The sequence below is a fragment of the Prenolepis imparis genome, unplaced genomic scaffold, assembly GCF_030444845.1.
Source record: "Prenolepis imparis isolate NDT839.2.m4 unplaced genomic scaffold, iyPreImpa1.0 SCAF_13, whole genome shotgun sequence".
NCBI lineage: Eukaryota > Metazoa > Arthropoda > Insecta > Hymenoptera > Formicidae > Prenolepis > Prenolepis imparis.
In genome coordinates this window covers 9,557,002-9,572,339 of record NW_028141171.1, presented here as the reverse complement: position 1 = coordinate 9,572,339, position 15,338 = coordinate 9,557,002, and positions in this window count along the sequence as shown.

Below are 15,338 nucleotides of genomic sequence, written 5' to 3'. Positions count from 1 at the left end.
TCTCCTGAAGGATTAAAGCGCGACGCTTTCGAAAATGTTCCAAGTGCCAAAGAATTTGCGCGACTTACGATTAGGGGTTTTTTTTCTCCCCTCCTTCACATCACCCTTCCTCTCTTTCATCTTTGAACAGGTTTCAGTACTTTTAGATATTTCGATCGAAAAGTGACTTATATACAAATACATATTTATGCCTGACTCGTGTGTTCAGTCGCATATGTATGTAACATGTATACATATATTATAAATGTATACAAAAAAATCCCTTCGGAAAAGCATCGAATCTCGTTGGAAACATCTCGATCGAGTGGAAGGAAATGGGAAGAGTATGCCGCGTTGGGAAGTGGATTCGTTCCGTGTACAACGCGTCTCAGACTATGTATACGTATATATGTAAAAACCATGAGCTCTCTCTCTCTCCTCGAAGACCTTCGTGAGACACGTTACCTTACGTAGGGACTCGAAAAGAGACTAGAAAGAACCGCGCCGAGGAAACATCTAATAAACCGAGTCGTTTCTGACTCTGCGATGAATAACATTTCTAAAACATGCAAAAGGGGAGATACGATCTATCCATTATATCTGTAATCAGAATGTATATTTAATCAACGACGGAACTTGCCTCTTTTACTAAACATTGTGTAAATCTCGGCGTTCGCGATCCTTCATCTCGTATCGAGCGCGAAAATTGGAATGAAAGAGGTAAACGTATATTTCTATTTCGCGGATGTGCCGAATAATCGAAAAACGTAGGACAGAAATTGTCGAGTTGTCGGGAATGTAACGATATTGAATTGAAGTATCGGCGAGACGGTGGCTCCTCATAGAAAGCAATACTTGGATGACAGCTTGACAAAGCGCTACGCCAATGTGATACATCGAGAGAGAGAAAGGTTGATAGAGAAGCGACACAAATACAATAAAGAGATATAACAGAGAGCGAGAGTATTAAGTTGAAAAATAAATCCGCAGGAACGACAATATTATAATGCCATATATCATTAAAAGAATATATAATATGATTTCTCTTCTCCGCCCCTTCTCTCTTTCTCTCTTTTGTTTTTCATTTAATTTCAAGTAAATTCAAACTCCCAATTCACATTCTGATAGAATATTTCGCGGCATTATTCGAAGATAATTTTAATACAAAGTAAAAAATGCAATAAGCTAATGTGTTTTATCCAATCATTTCTAGCTTTAACGGCGGCGCAAAAGTTTTGGCAGAAATAGGGCGCGTCGAATAACGGCTGCTCATGTTCGACGCCGCGTCAAAATATTTTGCATCGCACGAGAAAGAGAGCATCGCGCATTGTCACGCGTGTTTCGAGACTCCCTTTGCACGGGCGTATATGCAAAGGGTAGCGAGTATAACGTTAATGGAACGAGCATTCTCATTTTTACTATATAGTAAGGCGCATTGCGGATGATGGCGGACGCTACCGGTACCGAGTATGTGCGAAAGAACGCGAGCCCCAGATCGCTCTTTGATCTCCTTGTCTTTACGCCGGTGCCTTTGTCGAGAATCATGATAAAGTTTTCGACGATTGCGCGCTACGTAGAGATCAACGCGCCTCTCCTCTCCTTCACCTTTTGCCTTTACATCCGTGACGGCCGTGCGGAATCGCGCGCGGCCCGAGATGATAAAAATTTATGGAGATGGAAGGGTAAATTGACATCCCTTACAGAAAGTTCCTGCGCTCACTATTCAAGAGATCGTTAACTTTTGAGTAGATGGAGTAGAAGAGAAGTAACGCGATGGTAAAAATAATTGACGGTAAAAATATCGAGCGCAAACAGGATCGAAATATATATATACCTATTGGCACTTAGCACCGAAAACTGAAATAGTCGAGTAATGAAATAATTAGTGACGCATTATTAATCATTACGTTAATCTCCTTCCCTCTTGAATTTAATATCCTTTATTCATCCGCGAATATACGGATGTCACCCACGTTCGCAATTCCGCTTGTTAAAACCTTATTCATGAAATCCACGAATATTATACGATGCTTTTATTCAATTCGTAAATTTCTTGCGATTTTCGGCCAGCGACACGCGACATTTCCCTGCACCTAATCGGCTCTATACCTAAATCCAGCGTGCCCGAGAATCTATCTACCTAACTCATCAATTTCAAAGGTACCCTCCCCTCCGCGGTCCAATGTAGCGTGCGCTAATTGCATTTGCTTCTGTGCCGATACTCGTGCCAGTCTCCATCAGATTATTATAATTATTGTTATTACGAATATCCCTCATACATGCGTAATTTACGGCGAAATAATTTGAATTACGGAGACCCTGGTATCAATTATGTGTGGTACCGCGACGCGCGGCGACCAACGCGCTCATTGGAAATTGAAAATTTTTAGCACGATGCATCGTCGACGTTGTTCGTGCATTAAATTATGTACGTCGATATGCATCGTCCACGCGTGGTGCGTGATATATCTGCGCCGGTAAAACATTTCGATTAAATGATGCGGCACTTAATCGCTGCTCTCATCTTTCATTCTCGCTTTAATGCACGTCTCTATATATATAAATATATAACCTGACAAAGCGTAGCTTATATTGTATATATGACTTGTTTAATATCTACAGGATTTTCAGGACTATTCATTTTTTAACGCGTAACCTACTGATCCCTTTTTAAGTTAAAATTCAATATGAAATATCGTTGGATCCCTTTAACGTTAAATCTTAATTTAGTTTAATATTAAATTCTCCTTCTTCGAGTTTAAGCTAACGAGAGCACATGATATTCCTCACATTAGATATTCCGTAAAACATGGAAAATTTGTATTACTTAAGAAAACTGTGCTTGAAAAGAAACTCGGATGCTTCTGCGTACGCAAAAAAAATTTTTTTTTGTTGCGTTTTTGTTGCACACTAATAAAGCTCATTTTCTTTTCGTTTATACACGTCTAAAACTTGAAGCGAAAACAGAACAGTGTCGCGAGCGAAAATGTACAAGTACAAAGAACGTGCGTCGTCTTTCCTCGTCGCAATCATCCCGCAATTTGTTTGAGGCGCACGGAGTCGGAATGTTTCCTTAATTGTCAGGTACGCGGAACATACTATTTCATGCGGCAACCCACCTGCGCGCGAGTTTGCGGGACCGTAAACCGTCTAGCTACTATCGTCTTTGAGACGCTTTGAACCGATCTCACGGTAAGAGTATTGAATTTGCATATTATTTGGTAGCGCGTATATATAGTGTGTTCTGCGCACACCGGTCCTTGTGTGCGCGAACTGGGCGACCGAGAGACTTCCTTCCTTCCTTCCTGCCTGCCTGCCTGCCTGCCTGTCGAAACGGCTTCTCGGACCGGATATCCAGGGACCCGGCAGGATATCAGAATCTACTCTACTATAGTCTCCGTCGCTCTGTCGCGGATGCGCTTCGTCCGTAAATCTCGCGCCTTCGTCCATCCTCTCGATTCGGCGGCGTTTGTACCATTAACGCCGAGAACACCGAGAGGCATCGCGATTCCGCTATATTTCCCTCGACGGCGATAGTCGTTTGTGATTTAGTGTACTACATTTCGAGAGAAAGAGAGAGAAGCAAATGCGGCTAGACGAGAGTCCCTGGTTCGCTTACTTTATTTCGACGACCGGCAAGTTCGAACTCGCAGGAAAAGAATAAATCTAAACTATGGCTATACCGGGATGTAGGGTTTCTAGGGTGTAAATTGTTGCCTCGGTCAAGTACCGCGAGCGATTTCTAAGCGCAGCAGCCGTGTATTCTTTGCCGGCGAAAGAGGTATGTACGATGATGAAGATAATGATGATGATGACAATAACGCAACGTAACCACTTTGCTCGCGTAATGTATTTCCGTCGAAAGCCTCGCGATTGCACGCCGAGTTGCGCTCAGTCCAAAGAACGATGGCCTAATTACATTATTAACCCCGCGACCTCTCCTTCCGCGATGTCTCTCGCATTCTCGTTAAACACGTTCCTTCGAATATTTTTTTGAATATAAATAAAAAATAAAGATAATTATTATCGAATATTTTTCTTTAAAAGTTTCGTAAAATTTCAATAATTGCTTTATCTGTTGTTAATTTTTCTACAATTAATGACGTACAATTAATATGACAAAGCACACACATACGTATATATATACACACACCCACGCATGAGTAAATACATACATACACTCATACATTTATATTAAATTAAAATGTTAAAACCGCTTATAATAACGAAAAAATAGAACTGTTGTTGACGTAAACAAATTATCAGATTTTCAAAATTAAAATCTTCTGATCTTATAGAGCGAGTCAAACGCATTGTAAATGACATTTAAAAATATTCAAATGAGATAAAATGTGAATTATAAAGCACGGTGCAATCAATGTGAATTTCCTATGCAAAATGATTGTTTTTGCAGTTCTTGTTAATAAATATTTTATGCGTTTCGCATATGTTACATTTATTCGCTTCAACAGTTTTAATATGATGTCTCAAAATATATTCTGCATATTTTAGATACATAATTTGTCAATAGTATACTATTTTTAAACGAACTCATTATCGCAACATATGTATGTACGAATAAATCGATTTTTCTGTTATATAATAAAATTACTGTATCATTATATATTATTTATTCTCTCGCTTGCATGCTCGCATTTGTATTTATATTCGTACTTTTTTATAATGCACAATAATCTTTAAAGATAGAATTCTCTTTCTATTTTCTGTACGTAAACCGTGCGCATCGCTATAAGAAACAGCAACTTCTTGAAATGTTAAAACTTCTTCACATCTGCTCACATTCGGTCTCTTTGACTATTTTTAAACTATTCAGAAGGTGTTTCGACAATCGTTGTATATTGATAAAACGTGTTCAGGGCAATAGCGAAAAGTCGAAAATATATATATTCCAACCTTGCGTTATCTCTTTTTAGAAAAAGAGAGAGATGTCCTCAATCTATCCTACATTATAAAGTTCTAAAACTCGAGAATATTCAGTTGATAATCCCTCGTAAAATCTCGAGATTTTTTCTTCATTCACCGACTGTTATTCGATCGAGCTTAACACATATTACGAAAGACTTATTTCGACTTTTAAAGTCAAAGTCTTCTAAATCGGCTTTAAAGAGAGAAGTCTCTCGAGCGTCCAATTATCGTTCGACGAATTCCATCGGGGAGTACAGCTTGGCACAGTGAAATTTTTAATAAATGTCACCTGTACAAACTGCATAAATGGAGAAAACTCGAGAAATTTTCGTCCGGTAAACCGGTACAAAAGCCGTCGAAGGAAGGTTTACCGAGCGTATGTAGCGGATGGAAGGCGCGCGCGTCGAGACAAACCGGTTTCCACGATCGCCCATGGCTGTATGGATGTGTGACAGGAGTCAACGTCTTCGGAGGATGTCCTCTACGCGTAATCTTCTGCCGTTGCACAAGCGCGTTGCTTTTCGCTACAGTGAATCTTCGTGAGGAGTGGCTATGCAAAGAAAGCGCGGGCACGCCCGACCCGCCTTTATGCAGCGGAGATTTCCTTAATATGCTCGGCCCGATGAGTTTCTCGTCGCGAGAAATACGCGCCCGGGATAATCGGCGGGCAGAACCGCATATTGCGAATAGGCAAATAAGTGCACTAAATTTCGCGGGATTAAGCGGTAAATGAAGCCGAGAGAGGCCAAGTAAGGAAGTAACGTATGCCATGTTGTTGGATACGGAGGGAGAATCCGCTTCATTAATTTACACGTTGCATAACAATTAAAGCTGCATAACTTTGTGATATTTAAATCGCGCGCATATGCAAAATACAAATTTTTCATTCAATTAATTGATAAATGCAAGCGTATATGAAATATTATATTCCTTTGTATACATTGAATTATAATTAAATTAGGTCGTCACGATCGATAATAAGCTTATAATCGATAGTAAAAAGATCCCGACATCACGCGAGAATATACCGAATTCTTTCTTCAAGATTATTGACTTGCCTAGACGGCATTTTATTCTATTCTCGAATAAAATTCTCCGGCCAAAGGGGATTCCCGCTCCAGTTCGATCGAAATGCCGTTGCGCATTTTACCTGTCAGACAGTTTTCAGCATCTCCGATGAAATATTGGGACATAAACCTCTTTATGGGATCACTTAACCAAAGTGTCCTTCGAACATCTATTTTTAAAGAAGGAATTTCAACCGCGTCATAAAACGATGAGATTGATGATGAAAAAAATCTCTCAAAATCCGCGTATATTCTGTATAAAAAAGATTAAACACGAGGTATATCTGATAAAAAATATTGCACGTGCAAAATGTATGAACAAAGAAACTTTTCAGAATCACCCATAATCACGTACGTTGCATCTGAGCACGTGCTCGTTCAATGTCGCTGTTCGGCGACAAGTTTCGCCATGCTTATTACGTGCGCCGCAAGAACACAATTGCCTCTGGGGCTAGAAATATTGTATCGTAACGATGCGTGGCCGCAAGATTGCTCATCGGCCACAGAAAGTAGCTAACTACTATAGGCAAAAGCGAGCGTAAACTTTTTTTCCGCACCGTCAAAGCTCGGCATATCCGACGATCAATGGCGTAAGTTAGACCCTGAAGGTACGAAGGAAAGCAAAAATCGCGCTAAGAATGCAAGACTTGAAGATGCAAAATCTAACAATAATAAATGATGTCAATTAGTTTTATAATCGTAAATTTCAATCGCGACAAATTTGAACGTTCTACGAGAAGAAAAAGAGAACTATACGTAATATATTATAGAAAAAAAAAAAAAAAAAAGAGAAAGAGAATGTTTTGAAGCAGTCAAGCACACACACATGCATACACCTAGTTACGCCACTGCCGCCAATCTTTCCGGACGGATGTTAGGAGGACGGCGAGATGTCGTACTCTTTGCGGTTCCTTCTCAGCTGGATGCAATGGGGCGTCCACGGCACGACGGCGAGTCGATTCCGTTCCGGTCGAGAAGCCGGGAAAAACGAGAATCGATTCGTAGTTACGGCGAAACATGGTCGCGCTCGTCTCGCTTCGCGTCCGCGAGTCGATCGTCCACGAATCGGTGTGGCAACCTGATCCTGAAGGGAGTCTCGATCGTCATTAGTAAGTACTGTACGAGCCCTTCGCTGGGAAAGGATTTTGACGCCGATGTAACTTACAGACCATAACCGAGCCGCAGTTCTGGCTGCTTAATACCTTACCAATTTGTTGGGTTTTTTTTTATCACGCGGAGATATTCATCGCGATATTCGCTTCAAATGTCCGTAACGCGCAACGTGTCTCATCTCTGATTCGTTTCTCTGATAAAGTTTCATTAGCACGAATAATTATTACAGTAATTGTATTATAATTGCACTATATATGTGAAAGGTATCCAAAGAGAAATAATTATATTGTTTCATTTTATCTTCTACTTTTTAATATTCTGATATTTCTTGATAAAATAATACATTAATTTTGTAAAATGGAAAAAACACTGGTAAAAATGTTATACGTTTGTTACGGTCACTTAAGTAATAAACAGCTAAACAATTATTTTCGTATTTTTATGTTTAATGCACACATTTATGCGTAACCGTTTCGGTAAACTATATTGTTGAAAGCTAAATAATTTAAGAGTTTTCATGCGTGCATATACGAAAGCGTAATTGTATGTTAATTAGGCAAAACGCAAATAAACATACAGATTGAAAATACAGACGAAAAATTTGACAGTAGCGTAAAATAAGCGGGGATGTATGCATTATGTATCAAATTATATTAATTGCTAGAATAGTCGATGAAACTGCAAATGCGCCTCGACATTTGCTTTATGTCATATTAATATTCCGTTGCGAAACAGAAAATTACCTCATTTAGGACAAATTGCCTCGATATACCGTCCACCTCCATAACGCCCAATTATTCGGCAGAAAAATTGTACTATGCCGATGAAAGCAAACATAATCCATTGTGTATAAAAAGCGCAGTAATGGAGTTTTTAACGTCCGTGGCTGAGCTCTGGCTGTAGTGAATTGCATCGACTTAAAAGTTTCAAAAATACGGAGATGACATACGAACTAAAAATACGCGAAATATAATGTGCGAATGTGTGAAAAGAGAAAAAAAGAGCGGAAAGAGGAGAGGAGAGAAGAGTGTTTCCATAATTTCTGTTAATAGAAATTATGTGTTAATAATAGCGGCTGCATTATGATCTAAATAATCTAAAAGGACGAAATATAATAGCTGAATGCACCGGTGTGAAGTTAGCGCCCAACTTAATAAAAAAAAAAAAAAAAAAAATACAGTTCGTTTGTACTTCGTTTGTACCTCAAAGGGTTACAAGATACCAGGGGGTTAAAAAATCGCCAGCGCCCAACTTTAAGATATTTTAATTTCATTAGAGCCATTCGAAAGAGAATCGTTTGTACCCGTTTGTACCTCCTTTCAAATCGTTTGTACCTCAAAGGAACCGGAAGTACAGGCTTTTCAAAATTCGACCAAGAGGTAGTTTCGTCATTTTTTGAGATATCGAAAAACGGCCAACGCCATTCGAAAGAGAATTGTTTGTACCCGTTTGTACCTCTTTTAAAATCGTTTGTACCTCAAAAGAACCGGAAGTACAGGCTTTTCAAAATTCGACCAAGAGGTAATTTGCCTGCACTTCCGGTTCCTTTGAGGTACAAATGATTTGAAAGAAGGTACAAACGGATACAAACGATTCTCTTTCGAGTGGCGTCGGCCGTTTTTCGAAATCTCAAAAAATAGCAAAAGTACCTCTTGATCGAATTTTGAAAAGTCTGTACTTCCGGTTCCTTTGAGGTACAAACGATTTGAATGGAGGTACAAACGGGTACAAACGATTCTCTTTCGAGTGGCGTCGGCCGTTTTTCGAAATCTCCAAAAATAGCAAAAGTACTTCGTCGTCGAATTTTGAAAAGCCTGTACTTCCTGTCCCTTTGAGGTACAAACGATTTGAAAGGAGGTGCAAACAGGTACAAACGATTCTCTTTCAAATGGCGTTAATAAAATTAAAATATCTTAAAGTTGGGCGCTGACCATTTTTTAACCCCCTGGTATCTTGTAACCCTTTGAGGTACAAACGAAAAATTAAACGGTACAAACAGGTACAAACAAAGTACAAACTGTATTTTTTTTTTTTTTTATTTTTTATTATTAAGTTGGGCGCTAACTTCACACCGGTGCTGAATGCACGTGCAAATTCGAAAACGGCTAGAAAGAGTCAGAGATATTTATTATTCCAAATCGAACTTTATAAATACGTATATAGCTAAAAATATTTTTTATAAAATATTATTTTATATATAAAAGATATTATTTTATTCATAAAAAATGTTGAAAAATTATACGAGAAACGTGCGTTCTTTTTACTAAAAAAATTAAAATTAAAATTATTGTAATGTAAAACTGTAGGTATTATTACTTTATACAATGTATTTTTTATATTTTATATCATTTCTAGTGCAGAATTTTCTTAAAATGTTATATAATATTATATCAAAACGTTATTAATAACACGTGAACAGTAATATTTGTCATACGCAATGACAAATTTCATCGAGCGATTTGCAAATAAAGTCCATTAATTTCTCAATACAATCTGCCCGAGTATAGAAATGTGTTGACGTGTGCAAATTCACGGTCGTCGCTCGCGCTACACGCGGAAATGAATTTCATTAGGTTCATTCGTGCGTTCTTATACCAGGGACGAGAGTTTAATTCGATTTCACTTATGACAGTTATATTTATCCACAATTAAGATCGTGACGCGTTCGTATTCTTGAAGCATAAAATACTGATTCGAATAATCGCGATATCCGTCCCTAAATGTTCCGACTTGAATATTTTTCACATTCACACACATATATATATATATATATATATATATATATATATAACGACTACGTCCTCCACAACCGTTATATTATATTACGCATTAAATAAATTTTTATCACCATTTTTATATGATAATCGTACAAAAATTTATTAATCACGAGCGCGTTTACGACGCTTATATGTATATTCGCCGTCAGAGTTCCGTTATCGTCGATTTAACATGCGGCGAATAAAAAAGAGATAGCGCGCATCTCAGGGTTAACGACTCGTTCTCGATGTTTTCGGGTCAAATAGAGCGCACGCGTCCAAATTGCTCGTACATCCTCGGACGTATCCTTCGGGACGACGACGGGGCAAAGTCGGAAGGGTAGGAAGGGCAGGAAGGGAAAAGAGGGAAGGCGAGAGCGTGACGGCGAAGAGGACCGCCGATCGAAGATTGGGAATGCAGCCGTGCGGCACACGACGACCGGTGAGCTTTCGGTTCTCGCAGCACGTGGAAGGGTAACGGCCGCGCGCGGAATCTAATGAAGGGATGTCTAGGGAGCAGTTTAAGCAGTTTCGCCTAATCTAACTGCCGCGGTCGCTCCGTGTTAGCGAGGAGAGAGAAACTACGTGGCTTTTGTCGGTAGGTCCTCCTCCTCTTCCCTCTCGCCCTTTCGCGATAACGCGAACCCACGGTAACTCGCGGATGCAAAGGAGGAAAAGAAGCGAGACGAATCCCATTCGTGAGAAAGTAATCGCGTTGGAGCAACGAGCGGGAACAAGATTGGAGCGCAATAAGATCGGCACAGATACCGATTTTCGCATCTCTTACATACATACGATTCACTCACGTTTTTATATACGTATAGAAAAATCTAACTATATATTGGTATTATCATTAATTAAATAATATTTTAGTCTCTTAGTAATTATTTATTCTGATATTTGACCAAGTTTACAAAATTTTGCATCACAAATTTGCAACATCAATTCTCGGTCGGCTTCTTCCGTTAATTAATCAGTTGCCAATTTAATTCTACCATAATAGATAAATTTGGCCTTAATTTTATTTAATTAGCATTTAATTGTAAATTTAAGTAGCATTTAAATGCTGATTTAATTACCATTTATTTGTGATATTAATGACAAGTAAACTACATTATTTTGCTATTAGCAGACAAATTGTAAATGGCGTTATTATAGCGAGCGACACGGCACGGATTTACATCGAATTATACAGTTCATTACTAATTCATAAAGTAGTCGACGATGATGAAGGCCGGATCTACAGCCTGTCGAGCGCAGCAGAGGCGGAAACGAAGATCGCCCTCGCCGCCCCCCATCTCACCCTTTTCTCTTCCTCTCGCTTTAGGCGACAAGGACGGTCTCACGAGCGCGGGACACGAGCGCAATTGACGATTCGTCTTTAACCATTCTTCGCTCTGGCAGATCTCAGAAGTAAGCAAGAGGCAAGAGCAGCGGCGGTAACCGACATGGGTGGTAAGCCCCCATCGAGTATTCATGCGGCTTTAATTACCGGAACAAACTTTCGACCCGATTGGAAAAGTTTCGACGATGCTGGCATACCTGATCGCCGTGCGAGAGAAGAAGATTGAGCCCGGTCGGGCTCGAAGGAAGCGGATAAGGACGAAGATACCGCCGGAGATATTAAAGGCGATCGCTGGAACGGAGCGGCTTTCCCCAGCTTCCGCGTTTGCATGCTGCACGCGCCCGTTTATCTCATGCTATTACCTCATGCCATTACCGCATCTTTGATCGTCGTGCGTCTTTTACGACGTATCGTAAAATGACGGCGACCCGCGAATAAATCGAGGCAATACGGATCGTGACATCCGTAGAATCAACCGTATCTTTAAAATGTTACTTGTCAAGAGAATGATTTATTTTGGCGAACGCTCGCTCTGTTGCTTTCAGCGATGAAATTCGTCAAGTGATATAAGTGTAGTACTTTACTAAAGATAAAAATTCTGTATACAAATCTCTCTTTCTCTCTTTATATAATTTAAATTTAGCAAATAAGATGTATCTTTATGCTGAAAGCAGAACAAAATTGAAATAAAAAAATATCTTCGATTAGATTATATTGATTCTGATGATTTACGCTGAACCACACATAATTAGAGTTAAGAATTTAAAAAATCAATCAAATTTCAATGACTAAGTGCAAATTACATATTTTATTTGCTCGATTTTCTTTGCACGCAAAAGTATCTGCAGCATTTCCCTCTATTCTTTTAATCTACACATATCCGCGCCGGCCAACGTGCATCGCGTGCAAGACATCGAAGTCTAAAATACCGACATCGCGTCGTTCGCGCTTATCGAGGATCTTTCCACGCACTGTACGTGCGAGCATGTCATGGAACTCATGCATCTTTGAGATGTCGCGAAGTCGCACTTGGCGCTTAAGAGCTCGTCGCATCGATTACTCTTGGTACTTGTTAGCTATGCTAATAACACTCAGCTACTTAGCGTGCACTTTAGTTACATAAATGTTCTTTAAATCTTGTTATTATTGTCTTTAATGTTATATCCTTATTGTGTAAATCATTGCATTCCCTCCCGAACAACTAATGACGTCGCGATCCGTCTATCTATAAATAATTAAAATTGTCAAACAAATTGAGAAACATTTCCCTCGACAATTTTATTTTATATGGAGAAATGTTACTTATAGAAGACACACAAAAAATAATGTGGGACAAGACGCTTTTATATTACACAGCGAAACACTTCCTGAGAAATCGTTCTGCGTCATACAATTTTGTGCGATTGTCTCCCCTCGCGCGAGACGTTTCCGATCCACTTGCCGATCGACATATCGCCGGGAAAAGTACAGACAACGACTTCTCGATACGACATCGAACGGCCGAAATAGTCGACTTTTACGAGCACTCGTGATACCAGGCTGGCGTCGCGACGTGTCGCATTGCTCCTACAAACTCGAGCGTCGAACTCCCTGCACGATGATCGTCCATTCGATCAGAGGCGCGTCGTTGACACTTTGAAATTTCGTTCCGACCGATCAATCGAGACTCTTGTCCGCAAGTGCAATGGTTGAAAAGCAGTTTAAGAGACCCTTCTTCGATTTTTATCAAGTACTTCTTAAATATCTGTATAATCGAATGAATTTATAATTTGTCTCCAAATTTATACTTAACACATGTGTATTAATAAGTATTAATAAGTAATTATGTAAATTTTTTAATTAAAACCCACACAATGTATTAGGATTTCTCTCTAAACCCTAGAATATAATACTGAAAATATATTGTTATTTGCTTTCTTCTTAACGATTAATAAAAAGCTCTAATAGGGTGGAAAATGCTTTCGTAATTGAAAGGATCACGCTACATGAGGTCCCTAAATGTGTCGTTTTAAAAGTTTTAAATCCACCGTCACACCTGAGCGAAGGCGAGGTGCAATATCGGAAACGTGCCTGGAACGAGTTGCTGGCGGCTTCATCGTCGTCGCCGTCATCGTCCTTACTTGTCGAAGTTACGCTAGGTTAGGCTTGGATGTTTTGTCTAAACGAAGGAAGAGTCGAACCGAGAGAGACCGGAGGAACCGAGGACGCGAGGAAGACCGAGCAACTCGACGAGCACGATATTGGGATCCATTGTTCTAGAGGTTCGCGATGCCATAGAGACGAGGAACCATTGTGCGAAGGACCGAGCGCCCTTGTTGTGCCACGTTTGCCGGCATCACGGCTTCGTTCGATTAAAAGGGTGTTAATTGATCCTTCGATCGACGTTTGGATGGCGAACGTCGCTCCAACGAATTTCTCATATTGCCGGGCGCTTACGAGCGACTTGCCCTGTATTTCTGTGCGATGACATTCTTCCGGGTGAAATAGATCGCCGATTCGTAATTTCGCGTGATTTAATGGGTCTAGAAATTTTATATTTTTTTTATAAAAAGAAGTGCCCTTAAAAAAATTAATTAATATTTCATTTTCTCACATAAATCTCGCTGTTTATTATGAAATTCATAGCGTTATTTTACTTTTCACTTAAAACTATAGCGTAAATTTTCTGTAAATAGATTTTCTTTCCGATATGGAAGATATAGGATGCTGCCCATGTTTATGATTCCATATGATCGAATTTGGCCGAAATATCTGTGCGAGGTCATTTTTATGGCATAAGAAACGCTTTCATATATGTCGAAAGCGTAGCAAGATCTTGGAGATATTCTTTCGAAAGAATATCTCGGGGGATTGTCCGAGGTTGTTCCTCGTCCAGCTGGGACGTGGCCTTCTGGAGAAACGGCCGCTGACCCGATCTTTCGCGTACTACTGCGGAAGGAATCGATTTCGTAACCGTGGCAGTATCCTGAAGGTATATCGCTCGATCTTGCTCCGGTCCTAGAGTCGCGCGGAGCGTGAAAACGGCTTTTATGGTGTCGACAACCCGGCATAATACCACCGCAGTCGCGTCATTTCGAAGGTCCATGAATCCGACTACGAAAGTGCATGTCGTGACGGTCAGTTAAGGTACGAGCAAATTCACACTATGTATATTTGCGTCGATTGTAATTTGAATTAACGCGACTTTGTGTAAATTATCGTAAATAATAAATTCGCAACAAATTAATTTCTGCCACAATATATAAATTATTTTATATTATATAAAAACCTATAAAAAAGTGTAACTCTATCATATTATATGTACGAAACGAAATGTTTTAATCTTCCAAAAACACTCTCGGATAAATTATTCAAGTAACGATTCAAGAAAAGCAAAAATTCAAAAATTATTTTCATCGAAGAAAAAAATTATCCTACAGAATTATTTTCAGATCGAACGTAAGAGTCTAATTTTTCAAATATCGCTGGCACGTGATGTTGACGCGTCCGAAATTCGGGCAACGCGATGTGTGTAAATTCGCCTTAAGTACACCTACTCCCATTGGAGAGAGCCCCGGAGTTAATAAGCAACCCCAAGTAGCGACCGAAATTTGTGGTTCCTAACATACGTCCCCGGTACCACAAACCCGTCCCCGCTAAATATGGCTCGCGTACGCGTACGTACGTTCATCTATACGCCACCCACTCCCGCCGTGCCAAATCCCCATGCGATACGTTTATATCCGTCGTAGCGGCGGCGGCGTGCCAGCTGGTTCGCCAAGGCCGCTATATATCCTCTTACGACCCCTCAAACTTCCTCAAGTAGGTACGTCTAAGTTTGCGCGGACGGTATCCCGCTGGGCCGAGATATCATCCGTTATTAGGACGTTAATCCGAAATATGCCGGCGCGCCGACACGATTGCAAATTACCTCTAAGGCCGCGCTCAACGCGCTCGCCAAAGATCACGATATCGTATCTCTCGGATATAGGTCGAATCGCGTTGGCACGTCCGACCCGATGTCGTGCAATTAGGTACGCTAAAATTTAATGGGTTATCGATCGTGTCCCACTTTTATTCCCCTTCGAATTAAATCCGCGGATGTTATTCCGATACCTCGCGGCATCGTTTTCATAATCAAGGAGACAAATTCGTGCATTAATAACGCGTATT